The sequence below is a fragment of the Hypanus sabinus genome, chromosome 7 (assembly GCF_030144855.1).
Source record: "Hypanus sabinus isolate sHypSab1 chromosome 7, sHypSab1.hap1, whole genome shotgun sequence".
NCBI classification, from domain to species: domain Eukaryota; kingdom Metazoa; phylum Chordata; class Chondrichthyes; order Myliobatiformes; family Dasyatidae; genus Hypanus; species Hypanus sabinus.
The window spans coordinates 151,963,670-151,976,023 of NC_082712.1; the positions used below are offsets into that span (position 1 = coordinate 151,963,670).

A 12,354-nucleotide genomic window follows, 5' to 3' on the forward strand; every position below is an offset into this window, starting at 1 on the left:
TAATTTATAATAAATCACTTCAAGGAATGCCAACATGAAATATGCCATAATATTATAGCTATGATTTCATTCTTGCCTGGTTGATTTTGGCTCACTTGGGTACAAAATTTTCATGTCCCACCTCCCATTCTCATGTCCCATGTCCCATTCTCATGTCAATCTGGGCCCTTCCTGTTTATTACCATCCCTGCTCTTTTCTAATTAACTTGTAATATCTAACTCAGAAGAAAATAAAACAGAAGTAATTGAAAATCCAAGCAAAGAATATAATCAGATGTTGGCCCAAAGAAACAACCAAGCTCTTTGCTGATGGAGGATGGGAAAGGCAAGGGTGACAGTGGATAGCTGGATTGGGATTAGGGTCAGCAGCCACTGATGGGGAGAGTCAATTCATTCAAACTCTTCAGTTATACAAACAGGGTTTGGCATTTAATAAACAGTACCCAAGCACATCATTCATCATGTGCTGTATCGTACAGCATGGGCATAGATTTTATGAACACGATTGTTCTTGGCAAATTTCTCTACACAGCTTGTTTGCCATTCCCTTCTTCTGGGCAGTGTCTTTACAAGACGGATGAATCCAGCCATTATCAGTGCTCCTCAGAGACTACCTGATGTCAATGGTCACATAACCAGGACTTGTGATATGCACCAGCTGCTCATAACAACCATCCGCCACCTACTCCTATGGCTTCACGTGACCCTGATCAGTGGAGGGGGGCTAAGCAGGTGCAGCACCTTGCTGAGGATTGACCTGAGGGGAGGAGTGCCTTATACACCTCCTCTGGTAGACATGCATGTCTACCTCACCACCCTAAGCACATTAATACCCTTACTTAAAATACGTCAACAAACCCAAGCATTGTATCAGTGAAATGGTTAAGAAACAATTACTCAGAGCCTGATCCTTCATGACCAGTGAGGGGAGAACCCCCATACTGTAGAGTTTCCCCACAGCCTGTTAAGTGACAACACCGAGCTTCAGTGCTTCCCTCAGCAGGGACTCCTACATCTTGCAAATTGCCATTAAGTAAGTGGATAATCAAAACATTTCAGCCAGATGCACAGGAGGCCTGGAAAGAAAATCATTGGCTTAATTCAAAGTGTATTCAGTCTTTCAGTTTCTATTGGATTGGTACCTTGCTTAGCACAAAGAATACACTCTCAGGAACAAGAGCAGAATTGGTGTTCTAAGGGGTAGAGATTAGATAGATAGAGAACAAAGGAAATTATCATGTCACAGTAGCTTTACAAGTGCACAGATATACAAATATAAACCAAGAAAAAATAAGTTACCTCAAACAGTCTAACAGGAGGGGGTCATCACTTTCCTGGCTATAGGTTGGCTCATCATAAAGCCTAATGGATGAGAACAAGAATTACCTTGCAGCGCTCTTTGGGGCAGTGTAGTTGTCTTCGTCTATTACTAAAAGTTTCCTCTGTGCAGCCAAGGTGGCATGCAGAGAGTGAGAAACATTTCAACTCTATAACAGAGCCAGCCTTTCTTATCAGTTTATTGATCTGTCGGTATCACCCATATTGATGCCAATGCCCCAGCACACCACAGCGTAAAAAAAATTGTACAGGAATTATATCCATGATTAGACATATAGAGTAGCATTACCTGGCATCATACTGGCATCAGGAGTCTGGTTTGAATCCCTGACCTCCCCACTGCTGTGCCAGGAAGCTGGCAAGAGAGTACAGATATATTGCCTGTGAAGACTGGTATTGGGTGTGGGGAGACAAACAGCCTGGCCACTCACTGCAGAGATATAGAGCACGAGTATCATGGCTGAAATATAGCTGACAGTGAGTGTGGATATTGTTGGGGATGTAACCAGATCACATGGTCACCCACATCAGCTCCTGCTGGATATAAAAGATGCCATCCACTCTTCTCTCTATTACTAAGATTGTCAGCACTGAGGGATCTTCAGGTTGGGAAGAGTAATGCAGCTAAATAAAGAGAGAGGAAGCAGCTTCCATCACGTCCAAGGAGGAGAACTGAGAGAGACCATGGGAACCAGTGGTCTGTCACAAAATGGATTAAGCACTGCCAGCCCACAGCAATGTTCCACACTCACTGGACTGAGCAGAATTCAGCTCTGACCTACACAAAACCAGCCCTCTTTAGGTAATCCGTCCATAGTGATGTATTGCTGGGGGAACCCCAGAGGTCCCTCCATTCCCAGCACGGCCTTTGTTAATGGACATTGGCTACACATCCAAGAGTGTTTGCTCCAGTGGTCTCCAGTCAGTGGCCCCTTCATCAGGAGCACCTGCTTGTTAATCCAAATACCTAATTAGCCAATCACATGCAGCCACTCAATACATAAAAGCATGCAGACATGGTCAAGAGGCTCCGTTGTTGTTCAGATCAAATATCAGATTGGGGAAGAAATGTTTTTTCTAAGTGACTTCAACTGTGGAAGTTTAGTGCCAGACGGGGGCAGTTTCATTATCTCAGAAACTGCTAATCTCTTGGGATTTTCACATACAACAGTATCTATAGGTCAAAAAGAATGCCGTGAAAACAAAACAGAAACAGATCCAGTGAGCAGCAGCTCTGTGGGCAAGAACACCTTGCTAATGAGAGACTTCAGAGAAGAATGGCCAGACTGATTCAAGCAGACAGGAATTCACTGTTACAGCAGTGGTGTGCAGAGGAGCATCTCTGAATGCACAACTTGTTGAACCTTGAAGTGAATGGGCTATCACAGCAGAAGACCACATCGGATTCCACTCCTGCGGCCAGTTGGTCAGGTACACTCCTGTATCCAATAAATTGGTCACTGAGTTTAAGAACACTAATATCTGCATTTTTTACTGTGATACCAAGATGGTACTACACTGAGTGTCATTCTTCAAATTTAAAATGCACAAAATTCAAGTCTTCCTAGCCTTCTGGACTGGCATGTTCAATTCTCACAGCTTCACTGTTTTTGTCAAAATGAGACGCTAGTTTCTGTGTTTTACATTCACTTCTACTTCCATCAACTACTGATCAGACTATGGCCCTGAATTTGCAGAATCACACCTGTATGGAAAGAAAGGCCAAGTTTATATTTGAAAATGCTACTGAAGAATCCCAAACAAAAAAAAACGAGCAGGAATTTACAGAAGTGGTCAAGAACTCATGCCTTCCTCATTCTTTCACCTCGTTGTATGTGTCAAAGAGGAGCTTTCACGGGATTTTGGCAACGTAGTTGCAGTCGAATTGGCGAAGGAAGCCTCAGGCTGATCCAGGAGCAAGGGATTGAAGAAAGGAGCTTTTGTTGCATCAGCTGAGTTCCTTCATCAGTGAGGAGATGACAGATAGGAGCTACAGGGAGGTAGTCAAGTTGCAGAAGGCAGGAAAAGGTGCAACTGTCAGGAGGGTGAAAGGAAGTAGGTTGCCAGTGCAGAGTACCCTTGTAGTCGTCCCCCTCAATAATAAGTATACCATTTTGGATACTGATGAGGGGGATGATGGTGGGGGCGGGGGAGCCACAGCGACCAGGTATCTAGCACTGAGTCTGGTGCAGAAATGAACGGCAGAGAAGTAGACACAAGATTCTCTAGACACAAGAGAGACACCTGGATGATATGTTGCCTCTCAGGTGCTAGGGTCAGGGACATCTCAGATTGTATAGATGACATTCTAAAGCAGTTGGGTGAGCAGCCAGAAGTTTTGGTCTACTTGGAGGCCTCACTTGGAGTATTGAGAGCTATTTTGGGCCCCTCTATTTAAGAAGAGATGTGCTGACATTTAGAGGAGCTTCTCAAGAAGGGTTCTGGGGATGAAAAGCCTATCATATGAGAAGTGATTGATGGCTCTGGGTCTTTACTCACATTTTAGGAAAATGAGGGGGAAATCTCACTCAAACCTATCAAATGTTGAAGGACCTGGACCGAGTGAATGTGGTGAGGATGTTTTCTATAATGGAGGAGTTTAAGACCAGAAGGCACAGCCTCAGAATAGGGGAATGTCCATTTAACAGGAAGGAAGAAATATTTCTTTAGCCAGAGGGTGGTGAATCTGTGGAATTCATTGCCACAGGCAGCTGTGGAGGCCAGGTCACTGGGTACGTAGAGCTTGATAGGTTCTTGATTAGTCAGGGTGTCAAAGATTATGGGAAGAAGGCAGAAGAAAGTTGTTTAGAGGGAAATGGATCTGCCATGGTGAAATAGCAGAGCAGACTCAATGGACCAGATGACCCACTTACACTCCTTTGCCTTATGGTCTTCTTCTGATGTACCAACTATTCAACCTTGTCAATGTCAAAAATTAATGACAGGATTTTTCAGTAAATCCAACTGCAAAAATAAAAATTTTTAATGTAATAGAGTCTAATTCCATGTTTTCTCCTCAAAAAAAAAACACAGCAGTAATGCCAAACCTTTCCCAAAAATTCTTGGTTATCACTCTCTGCTGAACTGCTGTTGCTCCACTAACTGACTTTCTTTCAGGTGAAGTCCACGTTTAATTATTACTTCAACCATACAATTGAATAGAGCCAAATAAATTAGTTCCTCTGGGGCCAAGGTGCAAAACACAACACCAAAAGTCACACAGAGCACACAACACATATGGACACGATAGCAGAAAAGCATGCAGTCACAAAACAAAATTTAAAAATAGTGGCATGTCACTTATATTGATGGCGTATGGGACGCTGTCCTGAAGCCATTTTTCTCTAAGAACAAGATGCAGCATTTTCTCATTACCTACATTACAGACAGACAAACACAATCTAGCTCGTCCTCCCAGGAGACACACTGGAGAACACACCGACGGGAGGGGCCAGCACACCCACAGAGGCCTCTGCTCTCTCCCTCACTGTCTATGTTGTTTCCCCTGCCAGAAGGCTGGAACAGGCGATCCCGCGGCATGAGGGTCAGTCTGGGCAACAATCCTGCCGCCGGTCTCACCAATGAGCTGGACTTGCAGTATTCTACATTACCAATGTCCAACTGGGTCTAGCAATCACAATAAAGAAAACTTTCAAGACTATCACTTGCACCATTTGTTGGACCACACACTGCCTCCACACGACGGTACACAGCAAGTCCAGGCGATATCATTGTATAATGTGTGAGAAATCCAGCTCTGTTGCAACTCACTCATGGGGCAGACCTGCAGTACTTGATGTTCCTAATCTCCAGCAGTGACTTACAATCACAAAAAAACTGTAATGAGAAACAATTACACCATTGTTTGTACCTGGAGAGGCTGTTGTGACTACATGCGCCCCTTCTCTAGAAATTTGCTCCTCTAATTCCTGGGCACTTCTGGGTGGTCTATAATGTAATCCCATTAATGCTTGTCTCCCACTTGCTGTTCCTCGACTGGGAGCATTTCTGTTTTTCCAGAACAGGTTCAAAATTAACCACTGCTGGTACTTTCTGTTCTGTCATTAACGTTGCTTTCTTTGTCTGCTCACTCTGAGAAAGATCTTAGCTCTGAAGAATTCTCATGAGGCCATCTTCAGCTTGACCTATCTGCTACCTACACACTCCCAAAAAGTCACCATCAAAAGCAGCCTTCTCCTTCAATCAAATACATCTCCAACAAACTTTACCCCAGAATTGGCTTACATACCTGGGCAGATGAGCAAATAAATCAATCCACCACCTCCTTTATACCCCTACACAACTCTGGTGCCCCTGATCTTCCTCTCATAATGTAAGGTGCAAGCCCCTCATCACCCCCTTATCTTACAACTTGCAAAACAAACAATGGCCTCCCTGTTCTCCTCTATAAAAGTGGCATCAGAAAGTAATTGTAGATTGGACTTCATACACAATGGTATTTTATACTGGTAGTACTGACTTACAAACCGCTAAACCCAGGAGCTTACTTTCAGGCACTGAAGTACTTCTGGGTCTATTTGCTTTAAATGGGCTGAGCTGGGAGATAGTCCTTATTGGATGATCCCAGCGCTGCACTCTCTTCACAACTGACTGCTAACACCAGTCTCTCATCCAAACACTTCACCTTCTCCAACATCACCTTTCAGTGTTTTTTTTTGTTCTTTTTGCCCCTCATATCCATTCACTTTCACAACCAACACCTGGGTCTAGATTGTGCTCCTTCATAAAATTCCATCAACTATATCTGCATAATTAACTCATATGCAAATTGCCTGTAACTCAAAGGAGTGGAAACAGAACAATTAATATCTGGCAAGAAACTGAAATAATCAGGCCTAAAATCAGTATTATAAAGAAAGAGAAAAATCTGAAATAAATAAGAAAGTACCTCTGTTTTCAGAAGGATATGCTTGTTAGTATTAATAGACTGCCTGAGTGATTGACAGACTGCAGTTAATTGATTGCCTATCTGACTGAAGGCCCAATTGATTGAGTGATTGATGGAATGACTGACTGACCATCTAAACCCACAACAGCAGTCTGAGCTTTAATCAGCAAGTTGTGCTGCAAAATTTAAAGGTCTGACTTGATGGATTGATTGATTTAATTTATTAATTCTAATTAATAAGGTGTAAAAGCTGTGACGTGGGATTCCAATCTAAGCAGCATGCAAATTAATGTTAAATCTTCATTCATCCCTTGGATGGATTTAAATTCTGAGCAATGATTCAAGCAGTCTGAGGACATTAATAATTTTGCATCCCACCTGCAGTTTCCCAGAACAGTTGAGATTCTGCCAAGAGGTCTGACAGTTTGTACACTGCAAGACTCAGAGAGAGCTTGGTGGCGTTGTCTGCATAACCATCCTCTCTGGCAGTTAGAAGATGTAGCTGGAAGGAGAAAGGTAATTAGTTTAGTTGTTTTACCATTAAGTGAATGGTAAGACAAATGCAAACTAATGGATATTCTTTATTTCTACTGCAGAAGTTCACAATGCCTTTTTTGCCATGGACTCCTACCAGTGACAAAGGGGTCCATGGAACCCTTGCTCTACAAGATTAAATTTTGAGGACTTACAGTTCAAGATCTGACCTCCTTCAGCTTTTGCATTCCTCTGAACAATGTTAAAGGCATTAAAAATTGAAATACCTCTCAAATTGTCCAGATTTCATACTTCCTTTTTTGATCACACCACAATAGACTGGATTGAAATGGCAAGACTTTCAACGGGTTTATTTTATACAAGGACAGACGAAAGAACAGAAATAGGCCACTCAGTCCATTGAGTCTTCTCCACCATTCCATCAAGGTGATTTATTACCCCTCTCAACCCCACTCTCCTACCTTCACCTCATAACCTTTAATGCCCTTACTAATCGAAAACCTATCAACTTTTGCTTTAAATATTCCCAATAATTTGGCCTCCGCGGCCATATATTGGAACAAATTCCACAGATTCATCACCCTCTGGCTGAAGAAATTCTTCTTCATCTTTGTTCTAAATGGACATCCTTCTATTCTGAAGCTGACCCCTGTGCTCCTAGACTCCCATACTGTAGGAAACATCCTCCCCACATCCACTCTATCGAGGCATTTCTATATTTGATTGGTTTCAATAAGCCCCCCCCCATTCTTCTAAATTCCAGCAATTTTAGGCCCAGAGCCATCAAAAGCTACTCATACATTAACCCTTTTAATCCCAGAATCATCAGCATGTCCCTCTCCAATGTCAGCATGTCCTTTGTTAGACAAAGGGTCCAAAACTGCTTACACTGCTTACCAAGTGCGGCCTGATCAATACCTTATAAATCTCAGTATCACATCCTTGCTCTTGTATTCTTGTCCTCTCAAAATAAATGCTAACATTGCATTTGCCTTCATTACCACCAAATCGACCTCCAAATTAACCTTTCAGGTATCCTGAATGAGGACTCCCAAGTATATACTGCATATATTATATAGATTTGGTGTCACTGTATGTTTTCTTGCTATCTTATATGTGCTATATGTACCTTCTGCTGTGTATGAATGTTGGTACAATATTTTCTACCTTGGGCCCAGTGGAAGACTATTTTATTTGGGTGTATTCATGGATATTCACGTCTGTTTAAATGATAATTCAAATTGAACCTGAACTTGAAGTCCCTTTGCACCTATGATTTCTGAATTTTCCCCTCTTCTGGAAAATAGTCTGTGCCTTTATTCCTTCAACATTGGGCATGAATGTGCAATTGCCTATATTATATTCCATCTGCTGCTTCTTTGCCCATTCTCCTAACTTGTCTAAGTCCCTCTGCAGACTTCCTGTTTCCTTAACACTTCCCTGTCCCTCCACCCATCTTTCAGTTATCTGCAAATTTGGCCTCAAAGCCATCAATTTCATCATCCAAGTCACTGACATACAATGTGAAAAGAAACAGTCCCAAAACTGACCCCTGCAGCCAGCCAGAAAAAGTCCCCTTTATTCCCATTCACTTTTCTCCCGTTAGTCAAGATTTCAATGTGAGTTTATGGCTTCCTCAGTTTCTAAACTTTCACTCAAAGAGAGTGCGGATCCCTGCAGATGCTTAGGTCTTTATCCTCACATTTCGTTACTGCTCCGGATTCCAACCTGTATGGTCTGGGTGTTGTCCTGTTTTACTATCTCCTGAAAGTACCAGTTTAAATTCTTTCACTTCAGCAGTTTTTATGCCTTTAACTCATTTCTAGGCCTACTACAATCATCTATCTAAGACTTAAATACTTCCTTGAATCAGACCACAAGTCCTCTCTTTGCAATTCTCTCAACATTTTCTAAAAATCATACTCGAGCACTTATAGTTACAGTTTCTCATGTCACAAAACCTCCTAAATCTTTCTGAGCAAATTTGCAATGGCCTCATCTGTACTATCTCTTGAACTTTGTCATCCTCTATACCAAAGCATTCCTGTTCCAAAGACTCCACTGTTGCAAACAATTGTCCTGGTTTTCTTGGGCTTTTTGGCTAATCTGCTCCCGGTTAAAGTACCGCTGGTAATAAACTATGGTGTTACTCTTCTTTAAGTGCTTGTGCACATTATTTAGAATGAAGCTTGAATTAATTCAAGTGAAATTATATTGTGAAGAATGTAATATCATCAAAAGAATTAAAATAAAATTATGAAACATCCACAGGAGTTTCTTATCGAGCCTTCATATAGAGGCTTCAAACAAAAATCACTTTGACCATCTCCATCACACCTGTCATCACCAACTAAACCTGTGAAATGAAATGATTGCTTCTAGGAGAATAAAGATTTAACTAATTCTGTGTGGGAAGCCTCTCTCTGACTCACCAGGCTTTAAAAAGAAAGTGTGGAGTCATTTCCAATATTGTGCAGCTGCACAGCCTTGACCTGGAGAAGCCAAGACATTCATCTATCACAACTGCACTGACTGGAGGTAATTACATTAATAATTAAGAGGATGTGAATTTTTTGGCTTCTAATTTATGATATTTGCCCTCTCCAGTACATGTCAAGCACTGATTATGAGGAGTAGATAATGGGAAAACAGGAAAACTTAAACAGAAGGGAGTCTGCAGATGCTAGAAATTCAAAACAACACACACACACAAAATGTTGGAGGATCTCTGCAGGTCAGGCAGAATCTATGGAAATGAATAAACCATCGATGTTTTAGGCTGAGACCCTTCTTCAGGACTGAGAATGAAGGGAGAAGATGCCAGAATGAAGAAGTGGGAAGAGAGGAAAGAGACTAGCTAGAAGGTGATAGGTGAAGCCAGATGGGTGGAGAAGGATGAAACTGATAGAAGAGCAGAATGCAGCACAGGAGAAAAGGACAAGGGTCGGAGACCCGGGGGAATTAATAGGCAGGTGAGAAGTAGTAAAAGGTCAGAGTGGGAAACAGAGGAAGGAGAAGGGGAAATTAGTTTACCGGATGGAGAAATTGATATTCATACCATCAGGTTGGAGGGTACCCAGACAGAATATAAAATGTTGCTCCTCCGCTCTGAGAGCGCCAAGAGGAGGCCATGGACCAACACATTGGGATGGGATCTGGAATCAGAATGGGGGTTGGAAGCTTGCTGCTTTATTGCCAGTAAAATGCCAACAAATATGTCGAGACTGTTCTTTCATACTCTCAGTTTGAACTCTCAGTTTGTGTTTCCAAATGCATGATGCTGCTGATGATCAAATGCTATAATAATTTAAGACCGGTTACTTCCTGATTTTCAACTGATGTCCATTTTCCTTTAAGATATTTTAATTTTCCTTTCTGGATTCAAACACTTCTAAGTACGTACAAGGGACTAAAAGCCACATGAGCAAAACCATTTTCTCTGGATGTAGCTTAATGCCATATGAATTGACACACACTATATGAGATAGTGTAAGGACTTCTAAAATTTATGCTTCCCTCAAGAATTAATTGGAATCCATTTATTTCATGGGAACCTTATTGCAATTCATAAAATTATTCCTACAATTCCTACTTTGACAGGAACCAAACAATTTGACTTGATTTCAAGCAGAGCACTGCTATTTGAAGCTGCTATTCCCCCTACTTCAGTTGGACTGTGCAAGAAAAGTAATTTTTGAGGCCCAAGCAGCAAGTAAATCAATGTCCCACAGTAAATGCCTAGTCCAAACCCAACAAAAATACTGGTGGCCTCAAAGAGACAACAGGGTAGTGAGCTGAAGCAGAAATTCTTCAAAAGAATAACCACACAGCTGTAGAGTTGGGCTTTAAAGAGAGATAGTGCAACTGGTGATTTGGGCTTTAATGAGAGATAGCGCATGACAAGACAGTACAAGCTCACTTTATTCAACTGGTGCTACTGAACCTCACAAATACAACGGCAAATTTACATTTCCACTTGTTCGTGTGATACAACAAAGGGATATCTGGAGCAGAGGCACAGATAAATTGATTCTGCAGATGCTGAAAATCCTGAGCAACACGCACAATACGCTGGAGGGAGTCAGCATGCCAGGTAGCAGCCACGGAGTCGACGTTTCAGGCCAATGAAGGATCTCAGCTTGTAACGTTGATTATTTATTCCCCAACATGGACGCTGCCTGACCTGCTGAGTTATTCCAACACTGTGTGTGTGTTTATCCACAGCTTGTTGCTTTCCTTCTGAATTGGATGGAGGTTTCAATTTATTTCATAGAGTCCAAATGAAATAATTAGCTGATTTCTAGTTGATAATACAATAGGACTGGAAGCCAAAGCACAATGCATACTTTTGGACCAGCATCTGAGTAGTATTCTAAGCAGTTTTCAATGTTTGGTTTTGTTTTTAAAAATGACAAATTCTCTGGCCGCAACATTTGGGCTGCAAATACTGGACTGAAGCTTGGATCTTTGAGAACTAAACTAATTAAATATTAACTGCAAACTGTTAACCTGGAATCAAACCACTACTGGAGGTTTGTTCAAAGGAAGGACATGAAATTCAGCAGTTACAGTGCTTTAGGAATGGCTTCTTTGTAAAACTGTTTCTGCAGCAAATTTTTGCATCAACTTAAAAATAAAATCCATTAAGAATCTCCCATCTCCCAATCCAGTTGGAACAGCAGAAAGGAAGATTTTATAACAAAAGGCAATCTCTGAACGGCAGTCAGTTGAAATAACTATAGAGTGGTTCTGCTGGAAATATGTATACCGCATTCAGTATACAAGATCCATTTGCAAATTCAGAGGCATCACTTTTTGCAGAAAAGTAAGCTGTCCCATGTGATGGATATTCACTCACCAGGGCTTGTGTGGCTTATTGCTAAACTCAGCTTTCCGGTATGGTGTCAAGGGGTCAGAGTTGTTGATGATGACCTTAAACTTTCAACAAATATTCTTAGCTCAGCTTTCTGTTGTAAATAAGAACCAGACTCCAGTTCACAATGAAAATTGGATGTAACAATCAATTTGATGTCGGATGTACAGCTTTGTAAATGGTATTACAAAATACAGGCTGTTAGCCCACAGCAGAGGGCTACAGGCTAAGTGGCCTCCTTTGTAAAGTGAAGTGACCAAGACACCTCTTGTCTACATTAGCCAAACACAAGAAAATGTGGTTATGACACTTAGCACATCACATTTGGTTACAACTTGGTCTGCTTACACAGTACGTACTCAAACAGCCAGCCCTCACAGTATTAATTGGAGATGTTTTGGATCTCTGTCACCAAGAGTTTTTAAGACCATCTGTGTGAGTTACTTTGTCCCAGCAAAGGCATCTAGGAAGCACCATATACAGATAATGCCATTCAACCAAAAATAGCATACAGTAAATATCACAAGCATTGGGGTTTGATAGGAATAATAAGGAGCATGACAAGGCAGATGGAATTACAGAAAGTTGATCTAAAATTCATTCTCCAGCCTTTGTTCTGCGAAAGTCAACTCGTTTGACTGAAACTCATAGTTATGTTCTTCTAGTTCATATGAATTTTAGCTGTGTCTGTAAATCATATGTAGTTTGTAATTCAGAAGTCTTTTATAAATTAGATATC

At 41.4% G+C, this 12,354-nt stretch overlaps 1 protein-coding gene across 2 annotated transcripts in view; it reads right to left on the minus strand.

Moving 5' to 3' along the window:
- lrrc4ca (leucine rich repeat containing 4C, genome duplicate a) overlaps nt 1-12,354 on the minus strand; it is a 1,033,148-nt gene that overhangs the window by 876,755 nt on the left and 144,039 nt on the right. Inside the window, exon 3 of one of the 2 annotated variants that reach the window (XM_059975961.1) lies at nt 6,626-6,749. The exons of the other annotated variant lie outside the window; for it this stretch is intronic. The gene's annotated coding sequence lies outside the window, so the exon portion shown is untranslated. The remainder of the gene's footprint in view (nt 1-6,625; nt 6,750-12,354) is intronic. 2 annotated transcript variants of the gene reach the window in all.